We start from the raw sequence: 12738 nt of genomic DNA on the forward strand, positions 1-12738 counted from the left end.
TGTATGCTGCGCGTGTCTTACCTGGTAAGACTTGCTTGCGCTTAGTCTGCTGACCGCGAGATAGGCACGAGGATCAGGTTCTGCATATCGAAGCTCCTCGCTCAGATTTTCTGACGAGAGCTAGGCACGTGGATCGGTTTGAGCTTACTTGAAGATAATGGATCTGGTAGCACGTCAGAATTGACGTGGAGCCATCGCGAGTTGCGTGAGGTAGTCTTGCAACTCGCGTATTGATTGGACAGGCTCGGGTTCCATTTTTAAAGGAAATGAAGCATGTTGTGCAACTTTAGGGCTTGTTTCCTAAGGAATTCGCTCGATGAGTGAGTTGTCATAGCAACGGTACTCGTCGAGTGAAACGGTTGAAGAAAGACGAAACGGTCTGATTTGACTGTTTCAATTTTGTGAAGAAGATAATTAGTGATTTAATATGGAAAGCAATAGTGAGGAGCAAGAAAGCTTAATTAGGGAGTTAATTTCTAAGGAATTTAAAGATGTTATTAAGGAGTCAGTCAAACAAGCATTGGGCAAAAGAAAGTTACCTGAAGAAGAGGAATATTTCTCAGTTTCAGATGAAGAGAATGGAGAGAGGGGCTCAGGAGAGACATGCCTATCTAAGAGGAAGCTCTTAGAAAATAAAGCTTCACAGAGTGGAGTCCAAAGTGGCTCACAAGGAGAAGGTACCCGAAGCGGCACAAAGAGAGGTCAGTCAAGCACTGAAAATGAAGGTGATACATCAGATGTGTTGAACAATTATAATGCAGACTTGGATGAGTATATTCTAGATCTAGAAGATGAAGATGGTTTGGAGGAGGAATATGAGAGTGGATCTGGTAGAGTTAGGAGTACTGAAAAGGTAGTTGATCCTTTTGGTGAGGTACTCTTTAACCCGAAAAAGATTAGACATCCTAGAGGGAAAGATTAGTGGCCCTTGGAGCATGTTGCGGACTACATTAGGCCAAGACTAAGGAAAAATTTAGAGAAAGAGGAAAGGAATATAATGCGGGCTGAATGCTTGAGACCAATTATTGAAGAAAAAGTGTCAGTAACACCGAATTTGGATCCTGAGTTAATAATGTATTTATTCAAGATGGGGATGGATCCTCGGAATGGTTCAGAAAGATCCCTGAAACAATGTCAAGATAAGCTTCTAGACATTTTGGGTCCTCTGGCAAAAGTTTTGACGCAGTGGAACAAGCGTATATTAAGAATCTAGATTTAAACTTGTTACACGGATGGTGCCAGAGGGCCATTTGTTTTTTAGGAAACACAAATGTGGGACTGTTAGCAGAGAGGACAAAGACAGTGCTCATGTGCATTAATCTTAAATTGAGCAATCTAACAAACAGGGAATTTGGAGAAGGAATGGTGAGCTTGTTAGCAAAGTATGTACGAACCTTTACTAGCCCAGATAAGGCACAGAGTTCAATGAGAAGGGTATTTGGATACTCTAGTTTTTATGGACGGGCTAGTAAGAGAGGGCAATCTATCGGCCGCGCAAACTTCAGAGCCCAGTACCAGAATCAAGGACAAGGTTATTTTAGAGGACAAGGAAGTTCTCAGTTCTTCCCTCAAAGAGGAAGGTCTTGGACGCGTGCAAATAGAGGAAGGAGCCAATTTAAGCCTCAAGGACAAAACCAGGGTTAGTACGTGGATTATTTCCATTTCTATCCTGAAAGATGTAGGAGGAAGATTAAAATATTTCAAAGAAAAGTGGAAAACGATAAGAAAGAGATGTATGGGTTCTAAAGGCTGTAGAGAGCTATTCAATAGATTTTGACTCAGAACCGGTTCAGTCAAGCGAACCTCAGGAATTGAGTTTTCAGGAGGAATTACAAAAAGTAATAGAGGAGGAGGTTTCGCCGATGTTGGAGAAAAATGCGATTGTTCAGGTGTACGAGAAAGAGAAAGGGGTTGTGAGCACATAGGAGAGAAAAAGGACAAAGGGTGGAGACCAGGAATACATTTGAGAAATTTAAATCAGTATATGACGTATCAACATTTCAAGATGGAAGGAATTAATCTTTTAAGAGATATTCTTCAAGGAAAAGATTGGATGGTGAAATTGGATTTAAAAGATGCATATTTCACTATCCCAATGGCGGAGACGAGTCAAAAGTTTCTGCAGTTTTGTTGGAAAGGCAAATTGTTTCAGTTTCAGAGTTTACCTTTTGGGCTTTCATCTGCCCCATGGTGCTTTACAAAAGTGACGAAACCAGGAGTTGGTTTTCTAAGAGAGAGGGGTGTGAGAATGATCGTACATCTAGACGACATTTTACTGATGAATCAAGAATTTGTAGTTTCGGAAGAGCAGTTGGTGATGGCGAGAGACTTGTTGAAGAGTTTGGGATTCATAGTGAATTTGGAAAAGTCAATTTTGAAACCTGTAAAGTGTTTGGAATTTTTAGGATTTGTAGTGGACACAGTATCAGGTCAGTTACATCTGCCCGAGAAGAAGGTGAAAAAGATAAAGCAGGAAGTTCAGTCGGTATTGAGAAAGAAGAATGTGACATTGAGAGGTTTGGCAAAGAGTGATTGGCTTACTTACATAATCTATACAGGCAATTTTTCTGGGCCTTTTGCATTGCAGGGCCTTACAGCGTTTAAAGATTGCAGGTGTAGCAAGGGGTTTATTGTATGGAGACAAGATAGTAATTACAGAAGACGCAAAGGAGGCATTGCTTTGGTGGAAGGTGAATTTAGATGCTTGGAAAGGCAGAGCAATTGTTAGGATTGCTCCAGATTTTGTGTTGGAAACAGATGCAAGCAACTCAGGTTGGGGAGCATTTGGCTTTGGAGAAGGGACTGGGGGTCTATGGACCCAGAAGGAGAGGGAAATGCATATAAATTATCTAGAAATTAAGGCGGGCTTGTTTGCACTGAAAAGATTCAGAAAAGGATTGCAAGGGAAGTCTGCTGTCCTAAGGATGGACAATATAAGTGCGGTGGCATATATAAACAGGTTAGGAGGGACGAGATCCAAAGGTCTAGCAGAGCTGGCAAAGGAAATGTGGGAGTTTTGTCTGGAACAGAAGATAGGATTGAGAACAGAGTATTTACCAGGGGAGGAGAATGTCTTAGCGGATAGGAGTTCACGTTATTTGACAGATTACAGCGATTGGAAACTGAAGGAGGAAGTGTTTCAAAGAATTTTGGAAGAGATGTGTCTGTTGGAAGTGGAAATTTTTGCCTGAAGATTGACCAACCAGTTGGAAAGGTATGTCAGTTGGAGAGCGGATCCGGGAGCAATGGCAGTGGATGCATTCTGCGGAGTTGGAAAGGGATGAGAGGTTATGCTTTTCCCCCTTTTCAATGATTCAGAGGGTTCTGGTGCAGGTGAGGAGACAGCAATGTCAGATAGTTTTGGTTACTCCTTTTTGAAAGACTGAACCATGGTTTCCATCGGTGATGGAGTTGACAGTGGAAGCTCCTCTTTTGGTGGTAAATTTCGAGGGTCTGTTAAAAAACGTAGAAGGGAGAGAACAATGATGGTGGAATCGGTTCTCTCAACCTTCTAGTATGGAAGATATCAGGCATTCAGAGAACTTTCGAGTTCAGCTACAGAATTAATCAATGAATCTTGGGCTCCAGGAACTAGAAAGAGGTACAGAGGTGCCTTGAAAGTGTGGTTTCGTTGGTGCGTGGAAAGGGGTTTGGATCCCTTGGAAACAGATGATGTTCAGGTAGCAAACTTTTTTGCTGAATTATTTGGAAATGGTTTGTGTTATATAACAGTGAATTGTTATAGATCAGTGATTTCTGCTGATCATTCACTTGTACATGGTGTTTCGATTGGGAAAAGCCCTTTAGTATGTAGAGTGATGAAGAGTATTTGTCTTAGGAGACCACCGATTTCAAAATATAGTTCCTTGTGTAATGTTGATTTGATATTGAAGTTGGTTGAAGGATGGCCATCTAATAAATATTTAGGTGTGAGAGAATTGTCATGGAAACTAGCTTCTTTGTTGTGTCTTATATCTTTTAGGAGAGTTTCTGATGTGAAAGCAATGGAGCTCTCTCATAGGTTTTATCAACCGAATGGGATTGTTTTTGAATTATGTAAGAGAACTAAGACCATGTCTGGTCCTGTATTTTATCCTCTGTTTGATGATCACCCTAAGTTGTGTGTAATACATTGTCATAAAGAGTACGAGAATAGATTGCTGGAGAAAAGAGCGGACGGATTTGATCAGGTGTTGATTTCGTACGTAAAGTCTTATAAAGCGGAGTGTAATGCAACAATTGCAAGATGGGTTAAGAATGCAATGAAAGAAGCAGGTGTGGATGTTTCAAAGTTTACAGATCATTCTGCGAGAGGAGTAATGGCGAGTAAAGCGTGTATGCTTGGTGTTAGACTGGAAGACATTATGAAAGCGTCAGTTTGGTCTTCAGCTGAAACTTTCAGAAGGTTTTATTTTTTTTTTGATAAACAAGTTTTTATTGTTTTTTTGCAACAAAAACAGTGAGCCTTTCAGACCAACAATATACAGTAGTCCCATCTGGGAATCATTCCCCCTCTCAGCCCACCCCCCCCGGACCACCCCCCCCGCCCCCACCCCACCAGATCACACTACATTTCCTAACCATTTCCCCCACACCCTACGATATTTTTTGTGGCAGCCCCGAGCTTGGTAAAGAGTCCGCTCCTGCGCCGCACACCAGTCCACTCCCGCGCTCCACCTGGTCAGACTGGGCGGCTGCGGCTGTTTCCAGGCTGCCGCAATGTCCCGCTTTGCCACCATTAGCGCTGTCATAAGGAACAATTTTTCAGCGCGGGTGCCGTCCAGGCCATCAGTGATACCCAATAGGATGTGTTTGGGGTCGTGTGGCACCTCCCACCCCAGGACATCCGTCAAGTCAGTTTCAATGCTACGCCAGTACCCCTCCAGTTCCGGGCATGACCATACCATATGGATGAAGTCGGCCTGGTAAAAGCTACAGCGAGGGCAGGCTGCGTCGGTGGAAAGACCCGCACGGCGCATGCGCGCTGGTGTAAGGTATGCCGTATGCAGATAATAGATTTGGATGAGCCTCAGCTTGGCGGAGGCCGTCACCAGCCTGGGGGCCATAAGGGCGTCCCGCCAGTCGATCTCGTCCAAGGGACCCACCCATTCCTCCCATCGCTCCTTCAGACCCTCCTGGGGCACAGGGGTATTGTTAACAAGGGAACGATATATTCTGGATATGCCTCCCTTTCCTAGGTTACCCATCAGAACCTGAGCCTCTGGGGGGCTATGGTCCGGCAGCCGGATGTCCAGCGGGGTGTGTGCCCGTATGGCGTGTCGCAATTGGAGGTATCTATAGAATTGGGACGAGTGGAGAGAAAAGCGCGCCCGCAATTCTGAGTATGAGCACATGCGCCCCCCTCGCCACACGTTCCCCAGCTGGGAGATACCGAGCAAATCCCACGGTCCGAAGCCCTCCAGCCCCACAACCTCCCGCAACCATGTCCCATGCCAGAGAGGGGTGGCGCGCGTCAATGTTCTGGTCCATCCGGTGTGGCGGAGCGCAGCCCGCCAAGCCAGGAAAACCGCCCTAGTGATGTCGGGGCAGGAGGTGGGAACCGGGGCGCCGTACATGCGGTCCTGAACGCTGGAGAGACCCAGGGCTTCCAGTTCCACCCTGTAGGCCGGATCGGACCATCCCCCCCCAAACCAGTCGTGGATGACCAGAAGCCGGGTGGCCAGGTAATAAAGGTAGAGGTTGGTCATACCAAGCCCCCCATCAAAGGTGGGGAGGCGGCAGATCGGCAAGGCCAGCCTCGGCCTTCCACCACCCCAGAGGAACCTGGTGGCCATCCCGTCCAACTCGCGAAACCACGACCTCGGAAAGGACACCGGGGTGTTCTGCAATACATACAGAAACCGAGGGAGGATCATCATTTTGTAGAGCGCCACGCGCCCCAGCGGGTTCAGCGGGAGCGAGTGCCACCGAGTGAGGTCTGCTTTGGCTTTTTTGACTAAAGGGGCCACGTTGAGTGCCCAGCTCAATTCCGGGAGGAGGGAGACCCAGATGCCCAGGTATTTGAAGGACAGTCGGCGGAGGGGAATCGTGGTCTGCCAATCGAAGCATTCGCGGGAGGGATGAAGAGGCACGAGGACCGACTTGTGCGAGTTGAGGCAGAGGCCAGAGGCGCGGGCAAAGCGGCCCAAAATGTGGAGAGCCCGAGGACCCGAGCGCGCTGGGTCACCAAGGTACAGCAGGACATCGTCCGCATAGAGGGCGATCCTGTCCTCCTCGAGGCCCGGCCACTCCCATCCCCGAATGAGAGGATCCGCTCTGATTAGGGCGGCAAGGGGCTCCATTGCGAGCGCGAAAAGGAGGGGTGAGAGCGGGCACCCCTGCCGCGTGCCCCGGCCGATCCGGAACGCTCCTGACAGTGCCCCATTAACCAACACTCTGGCGCGAGGGCGCGCATACAGAACCCGCACCATCCCAACAAACTTGGGACCAAAACCCATATGAGCCAAGACGTCGAACAGGTAGGGCCATCCCACCGAATCGAAGGCTTTCTCAAAGTCGGCCAGCAGGAGAGTGAGGTATGGAGATAGGCGGTGGCGGTGCGCCAGAGCCACATGGAGGCGGCGGAGGCAATGGCGAGTGCCTCGATCCGGCATGAAGCCACATTGGTCCGGGTGCACCAAACGCGACAGGAAGGGCCGGAGCCGCTGGGCTAGGACCGCGGCATATAGTTTGATATCGGTATTGATCAGAGAGATCGGCCGGTAGGCCGACCTGTCACTGGGCGGCGGAATGGATTTAGGCAGGACCACAATTGTGGCAATGTCGGCCTCTGGGGGGAAGGAGCCTCTCTCAACCGCCTCCGCATACAGGGCACCCAGCCGTGGAACCAAGTGCTCCTTGTAGGTGGCGTAAAACTCCTGCGGGAACCCGTCCGGGCCGGGAGTCTTCCCGGCGGACGTGCGCCCTATCGCGTCTCCGATCTCCTCAGGGGAGATGGGAGCCTCCAGGCTCTCCCAATCACTCGGCCCCAGCCGGGGAAGGCTTAGGGCACCAGCGGCGAGCAAGGAAGCCAAAGACAGATCCGATGCCCGTGCCCGGTAGAGTTGTGAGTAGTACTGAGCGAAAGCGTCCGCTATAGCCACGGATGAAGACTGAAGCGCGCCACCCGAGTCGGTCACCGCCGGGATGATGCGTGATGCCCTGGGGTACGTGGCCAGCCGGTGCAGAAGCGCCCCGTTTTTGTCGCCCCAGCCGTATACCCGCGCCACCGATGATTGCCAAAGAAGTTTAGCTGCGTCAAGCGACCGCTGACGAATCTCCTCACGTAGGAGCCGTAGCTGCCGGGTCTCGGCCGGGTCGGCAGAGTCAGAGACGGATTGCTCCAGGCGCAGCGCCTGAGCCTCGCAGGCTGTGAGCTGCTGCAGCTGCGCCAGGCGGTGTTTCATCACCTGTGCCTTAGCAACCCCCCTAACCGTGGCCTTACAAGCCTCCCAGAGGGTGCCCGCCGAGGAGACCGATCCGTCGTTGTCGCCAAAATAGAGTGCCAGCGCGGTCCCCACTTCCCTACGGAGCGTCTTGTCCTGCAGGAACCACGCATTAAAACGCCACATTTGGCGAGCACCGTAAGGTGGGGGGCCCAAACCCAGCAAAAGCGGAGAATGGTCGGATATCCCCCGGGGAAGGATGCGGACGTCTTGGATACCCAGACAGTCGGCCGAGGGGACAAAGATCGCGTCGATGCGTGCCTGAGTGTGGTGGGCGGCCGAGGTGTGGGTATACTGTTGCGTGCGTGGGTGCCAGAGCCGCCACACATCACAGAGGCCCTGTGCCTCTGCCCACCCGGCCAGCTGCTTCGCCCGCACCGCGCGGGAGTCCGAGACCGGACCCGAAGAGTCGAGGTGCGGGGCCGAGACGGCGTTAAAGTCTCCTCCGAGAACAACAGTACCAGGTGGAAAAGCCGCTAGCCAGGACGCGGTCAGAGATAAGGCCGAGGACAGCCCCGTGGACGGCACGTAAAGTGACAGGAGGCTGAGTGGTCGGCCCTCGAGCACGCCGCTAATCGCAACCCCCCTCCCCTGGGAGTCATGGACCACTCGGGCCAACACAAAAGGGAAGGAACGGCGCAGGAGGACCGCAACCCCCCGCGACCCGCGCGAGAACCCGGAGTGCCACACCCGGTCGAATCCGAAGCGCGCCAGAAAGGGACAGTTTTCTCCGAGGAGGTGGGTTTCCTGAAGCAGGAGCACGTCCGCACCCGCGCGCTGGGCGTATTTGAGGACAGCAGTGCGCTTAAGCCGGTCCAGCAGGCCGTTCACATTCCAGGACAGGATGCGCACCTGGGCTTTGGGGGCTAAATCAGTCATGGCAGCAGTGGGAATGGAGCGCGCCGGGGAGAGGGCAGGCGGGGGGCACCGGGGGGATACCCTTGAACCCGGGTGTCAGCAAAGGGGGCACGGAGCGTGCAGGCCCCTGAAGGACCATGGAGCCCCCACCGGGGGAAGCGAGCGGACGGTGGCGGAGGGTGAGCGACAGTAGAGCGCGCAAATGGAGCTGAGTGAAGGGACGCCTCGCGCCGCGCAGCGCTGTGTGAAAGGCTCAGTAAATAACAGTGTAAACCCAAACAAAACAGTCTCGCGAAGAGAAACCCCAAACAAACCCCCAACCCCAACCCCCCACCCCCCACCCTACACTTCAAAACCAGAAGCATCTGTCGCCCGAACGGAACCAACAGTCACAAGACCCCAAGCTCAGGTGCTCGGGTATAAAGAGCGTAGTGGACCCCTCCTGAAGTACGGATTACATTGTGCGGACCTGGGCTGGCACTGGGGAGCGCAAGAATGTGGAGCCCCCTACCCCCGCCCTCGGGCAAGGCTGTTACCTTCCCCGCAACTGCAAGAAACAAAGAAAAAAGTCATATAGCTGGACTGCGAGAAAGGTCTGATGAGTCAATGTGCGTGTTGAGGGGGGTCGGAGATCCGGTCGGCCCAGGTGATGCTCGGCGCCGGGATCCCCCGGCCGCCCGGGAGGAGGCTTCAGAAGAGGCGGAGGAGTCTCTCATCGGTCTGCCAGAAGCGCTCACAGACCGGGCCTTGAGGACCGCGGCACCTCGCCGCTGCCGGGAGCGTGTGCGCTTCCCGCGCCGCGGCCGCTGGGACCCAGCCACAACGGGGCACCCGGGCCTTGCAACGGGCGGCCCTCCGCCCGGCTGCCGCAGAGGCCGCTCCTCGGTAATCCATGTCCAGGCCGCCCTGGGGGTGTCAAAGAACAGCGTCTTACCCTGAAAGACAAGACGGAGGCGGGCCGGGAACTGGAGCTGGTACTGAAGGCCCAGGGAGCGCAGCTGCTGCTTCACCTCCGTGTATGAACGGCGCTGCTCCTGGACCTCCCGGGTGTAGTCTGGGAAAATCATAATGGTGTGATTGTCATAGGCCAGTTTGCCGCTCACCCGAGCCTCCCGCAGAATGGCATCTCTGTCCCTGAAGTTAAGGATCCGAAGAATAAAGGGGCGCGGGGGGGCCCCCACCGGAGGCTTGGACGCCAGCGACCGGTGCGCCCTCTCCACCACGAACCAGGTTGACAAGCTGCCCGCCGGCATCCAGGATTTAAACCAGGCCTCCAGGAAGTCGTCGGCCCGGCCCGACTCGACCCCCTCCGGGAAGCCCACCAAGCGAAGGTTATTGCGGCGGGCGCGATTTTCGGCATCCTCCGCCCGCCTGTGTAGTTCCTTGGAGTGGGTCGTGAGCTCCCGGACCTGGTCTTGTAATTGATGGATGTCATCCTCCGTCGCGGAGATCCGCGATTCGGCCTCCGTGATGCGGGCCGTGGCGTTGCGGAGATCCTGCCTCAGAAGCGCAACATCTATCTTCACCTCCCCGACCATCCCCTCCAACGAGGTGCGAGAGGCATCGATCGCGTGTAGGATGGTGGCCAAGTCTTTGTTGGGGGCGGGCGCCTCCCCTCCGCCGGCACCCGGGGGGTCCGGTGTCGCGAAGCGGTCAATCTTCGTTTGATGGGATGTTGCCAGCTGCTTAGGGCCTTTGTCCTTGCCCATGGTGGATCAACGCGTCGCGCCCTCCGAGGCCGGGGCCGGGCGAGCACCGCTCCGCGTCCCGTGCAGTCCCAGAAGGAGGTCCCCGGGCAAGCCGCAGGGCCAGTCCAGCAGCTCGGAGCACCGCTACTGCCCCCGCTCCCGGGACGCAGAGGTCACAGGGCGCCCCCTTCCAGCCCACCGCAGCCCCGTGGGCCACCTCGCCAGGCAGGGGGGACGAGGGGCAATGGGCAGAGGGGCCCCCTCGGCAGCAGCCCCCCAGCAGTCGGCACCAGGCGGAACCAGTTCAGCGTCGCCCCCCCGTCAGGTCGCCGCCGCGGGCACCGGAGCGCGATGTGCGGGGGCCTTCCACAAGATCCGGGGGGGGGGCCGAGCCTCCACGGGGGACCTCGCCAGCAGCAATCACCACCATACGCTCGCAGCAGGGGGGCCGGGGGGGGCAGAGGATGGCAGTCCTCCGGAGGATGCACCGGTTCACAGGCCAGGGTGCGACAATATGGCGGGTGGCGGCAATCACTGATCCGGGCCCAGCCCCACGAGCTCCCACTACTACTCGGGCCGATCCGCCCGCCGATCAGGGCCCCGCGGCCGGGGAAGGTCCGGGGAGGCGCTGGGGATCTGTCGCGCCCCCCCCCCACTCACCCGCGGTGTGTCACAGGCCGATATGCCTCTCCGCGGGCTTCTCCCGCCTCCGGACAGCCGCCAGCAGACAGAGGCCTGCGCCCCTCGTGTAGCGCCGCGGGCGCGCGTAGCAGGCGCCGCCGGCCGAGGAACCGGCCGAGTGCGCGCCCCCGCCGCGGTGACTCTTGCAGGCGGCAAAGCTCAGTCCCCAAGGCTCGGAGGCAGCCAAAAGTCGCAGCGAGGGTAGGGCTACAACTCCGCAGCAAGTGGCAGGAAGCGGATTGCAGCCAGGACGGCAGCAACGGAGGAAGAACGGATGTGAGGGGTCAGGTAGCACGGAGCTCTACCTCGGCGCGGCCATCTTGGCTAGCGCCACCTAGCGCTCAGGTTTTATTTTAAGTCAATAGATCCTGTATCAAGATGTGTTTTACAGAAGCTGTGAACATGCATAATGCTAGCCTCCTGCCTTGAGATAAATGTGATTCTAAAAGGTTTACTGTATAAAGAATTGAGATTTTATTAGAACATTGAAATGTTAGTAGCTCCATTGAAAACAATGGAGTGCTCCGGGCTTATAATGGCTGGTATAAGCCCGGAGCTCCAACATTCCAATGTTTCTTTGTTCACAGCCCTGGCTGTGAACAAAGGCTTCAGGGAGCCTGAGGGGATTTCAATCCCCTCGTGCTCCCTGAAGGCTTTGTTTTATTTGTTAGAACATTCTGCCCTCTAGTGGCAGAATGTTCTAATAGCCTTATAGCCCTTCGTAGCAGGGCTATACCGGCTTTTAAAGTCCCTCTGCTTTGTTAAAGTCCCTCGCCTTCGGCTCGGGCCTTTAACGCTGCAGCGGGCCTTTAATAGCCGGTATAGCCCGCTACGGCGGGCTATAAGGCTATATTAAAGTCTAGGAGGCTAGCATTATTCCTCTCTCCCAACCCTTGTATTTATTTTGGGAGGTGTGGTATTTTGTGGTTTATAATTTTTTTATTATTAATGTTTGAAATTATTTAAAGTGGAGTATATGAATAGAGTGAAAGTTGAATAGAATTTCATTCATATCGTGTTGTTGTTTATTTTATTTCATAGAGAATTGAAAAATGAAAAGGATTAAGAGCATGGAACCAAGAAAGACAGCAAACGAAAAGAGGAGGTAAATGGAGGACACAGTCTATTTATGGGATTGAATATTCTGTTGGTTATTGTGATGTTTTTTGGTTCTATTAGCTTTTAAATGGTTGCTGCTCAGAGGTGGCGAATAAAGGTTATTATGCTTAATGTTAGCCTCCTAGTCTTTAATAAAATCTCAATTCCATATACAGTAAACCTTCTAGAATCGCAATTCCCCTTCTATAATCTAACACCATCACCAATGTGTAGGTACCTTAAAGTATCACAGGTTACATAGAATATACATAGAATATAGCACCCCCCCTTCCTATGCAAAAACAACTAAACATTGTATAATGGTTTACAACCACATACGTAATACTAAATTCTTGGCCACACTAAACATACTAACACAACAAAATAAGTAATTTACGGGTATAACATGGACATATTTACATAGTTGCACATATCGTACTTTTTTTTAGCAAACCATATTGGCATTTTATATTAAGTGGTGTACAGATTTTACATAGTTTCAGAAGTGTCACTGTATTCCTGCAAGTTCATATGGTTTATTAGAACATTGGAGTTTTAAGTGCTCCATTGAAAACAGTCTAGTGCTCTAGGCTTCTGATGGCTGGTAGAAGCCTAGGGCAGCAATATTCCAATGTTTGTTCACAGCTGTGGCTGTCAACAAAGGCCTCATAGAGTCCGAGGAGATTTCAACCTCTTCGGGCTGTGTGAGGCCTTTGTTTTACAAATTAGAACATTCTGTCCTCTATGGGTGGAATGTTCTAATAGCCTTAGAACCCTCTGTAGCGTGCTGTACCGGCCATTAAAGGCCCACTCCCTTATTATGCAGGAGCAGGCCTATAATATAGCCTTATAGCCCGGGCTATACCGGCTATTAAAGGCCCGCTCCAGCGTTAAAGGCCCAAGCCAAAGGCGAGGGCCTTTAACAATGGAGCGGGACTTTAATAGCCGGTATAGCCCAGCTACGAAGG

General features: G+C 52.7%; 1 long non-coding RNA gene across 1 annotated transcript in view; it reads left to right on the forward strand.

Moving 5' to 3' along the window:
• The first annotated feature begins 357 nt into the window (after positions 1-357).
• Positions 358-12738, forward strand: part of LOC146784350 (uncharacterized) — a 32714-nt gene continuing 20333 nt past the window's right edge. The window contains exons 1-2 of the long non-coding RNA XR_014970681.1: positions 358-701; positions 11714-11777. This is a non-coding gene — a long non-coding RNA (uncharacterized LOC146784350). The remainder of the gene's footprint in view (positions 702-11713; positions 11778-12738) is intronic.

The sequence above is a fragment of the Triturus cristatus genome, chromosome 11 (genome assembly GCF_964204655.1).
Source record: "Triturus cristatus chromosome 11, aTriCri1.1, whole genome shotgun sequence".
Lineage (NCBI taxonomy): Eukaryota > Metazoa > Chordata > Amphibia > Caudata > Salamandridae > Triturus > Triturus cristatus.